This window comes from Vespa velutina, chromosome 17 (genome assembly GCF_912470025.1).
Source record: "Vespa velutina chromosome 17, iVesVel2.1, whole genome shotgun sequence".
Taxonomy (NCBI): Eukaryota; Metazoa; Arthropoda; class Insecta; order Hymenoptera; family Vespidae; genus Vespa; species Vespa velutina.
In genome coordinates, this window is record NC_062204.1 from 737,552 (window position 1) to 740,051 (window position 2,500).

General features: G+C 24.7%; 1 protein-coding gene across 4 annotated transcripts in view; it reads left to right on the top strand.

The window, feature by feature from the left end:
- Positions 1–2,500, top strand: part of LOC124955033 (semaphorin-1A-like) — a 294,486-nt gene that overhangs the window by 230,249 nt on the left and 61,737 nt on the right. The window lies entirely within an intron of this gene.

Consider the following 2,500-nt stretch of genomic DNA (forward strand, 5'->3'; position numbering starts at 1 on the left):
CGTGGTCGTTCTTTTATTATGCTTTTCATACATACATACGTCCAACCTAGAAAAAGAAAGAAAGAAATAAAAGTTTTATGTAAATTTTGTCGTATTACACGAATAAGAGGAAAAGAGAAGGAGAGAGAGAGAGAGAGAGAGAGAGAGAGAGAGGAGGGTAGACAGAGGGAGAGAGAAAAAACGATTCCATTTTTTTTCCCTTCCGTCATGATTTTTCGTAGGTTTTCTCACAAACGTGGCATGATTTTAGTCAGTCGTGTAAAAGTTTTACAAAACCGCACACATATCATAGTAAACTTATAGTAGGCAAGCGTTATCGTTTTCCATATTGTACATTTTTTCTCTACTTTCATATTTCCGTTTCTCTTTATTATATTATCTCTAATATATTTTAGAATGACCAATATTTGAAACAGTTAATATGTCATCACAATGATAGAGAAAATTCCAATGGAATTCTATCGATAGTTTATCCTATTGAAAAATTCGTAATAAGGAAGTCCTAAAGAACTTAGAGATCCTTGTTCACGAAGGTTATTTTCCGTTTCTTCAATTTCTAGAATTCAAAAGGATGAGTCAAGGATTCTTGTGATATCCTTCTGATAGGATAAAAAATACACGGAAATTTAAAAGAAACTTATAAATGCAATTGGATGTTTTTGTCTTGCCATGAATTAATAATATGAAATAATTGTTCATATACATTCTATGTGTCACGGATATTTCTAATATGAGTTCGCATAAAATAATGCAATAATTTTTGAGAAAAAAAGAAAAAGGAAAAAAGGAATGTTCGAAGTGGGTATTTAAATTAATATTTCATGCGTTTGGTTAGATCCTTCGTTTGAGTGTTTGTTTAAAAGATTTTTGATAATTCATTTTATCACTTTGTTTGAGAATTCATCGTTTAATCATCGGATATATTCTTGATCTACTTTTATTATTCTTATAAATGTTTCATAATCGTTCGATCATATATATTAATCCTTATAACAACAGAAATTTTATAACATATTTGTCATCGAATTATCAATAAATATTGTTCAATTTTATACAAAGTAATTTGATGCCAGTTAATCAAAATTATTTTTCCTCTTTAATTGATTCGAATTTGGCATCCGTATTATTTATCTGTTATATCTTAACTTAGTGATAATGATTAAAAAAAAATTTTATTCTTTTTGAACCTCTTAATTGTTTTTATGAATATATAATATGTAGAAAGCAAAAAAGAAAGTAAATAGAATTAATTATATATATATATAATAAATTATAACTGTAATAAAATAAAAATTTATTATAATTAAAAATTATAAATGCAACGTATTACAGCTATATCAATAAGATTTTACCTTATTTAATATAGCATTTCGAATTTTTTTCATATTTTTCATCTTTATGGTTATGCCCATGGTCGTATTTAAGTATGCCTCTTTTTATGATTATTTTTTTTCTTTAGGGGAGAACTCGTGTATACATACCTGGGCCTGAATCCTTGACCTACTTTCCTTTCGATTTTTATTATATTTTTTTATATTACTATATTCTGTCTTTTTACTTACAACGACACTCATATTAATTATATGTATATATATATGTATATATGTATATCTAACACTATATATATATAGTATTAAGAGTTAAATTCAATCTAAAGTTAATTAATAATTAAAACTTGTGTTAATTCCCGCTTATTCTTATGAGTAATCTCCTCTAACTCAATAATATAATAATATTTGACAAAAATAAATTTTTCATTAAAATTCAAATCTTTTCTTTTGTTACATAATTATCAAATACTTTTTTTATTTCGAGTCATTATTTCGATCGCTTTAAAAATAGAACTTAAAGCTTTCGAATCAGTTATAACTAATTATTACCAAAAAAAGAAAAAAAAAAAAAAAAAAAAGAAGAAAATGATAATCTCGAACTAAACAGAAATTTATTTTATCTTAAAAAATAGAAATCCTACGCGATTATTACACGACTACTTTTTGTAATATTGTAAACTTCAAATCTTACGCTTTATAATAATTGAAAAAATAATTATCGAAAAGTAAATTTCTTCGGAATTGTGTACGGACACTGAGCTTAATAATAATTAAAATGTTACTTTAGAAATATACTCACTTATCTGCTTCAATATAATTCCTAATTGTTCTTTTTTATTTTTATTTTTATTTTTATTTTTATTTTTATTTTTATTTTTATTTTTATTTTTATTTTTTTTTTTTTATTTTTTTTATTTATTTATTTTTTTTTTTTTTGAAATATATTTTACAAAAGAGAAAAAAATCGTACTCCCAAATCTGCTAAAGCGGAAAACACCTGTATTATATGACTGACGTAAATAGAACTGTCTATATCTCTCCATGGAAGAAGAAAATAGGAAAACAAATTTTCGATTTATTGCTTCTCTTCACTCCTCTTCACCCCTGCTAGTCTCTTTTTAACTTTTTCAAATAACGACTCATTTTTACATAGAATTAGTTTGGATAAA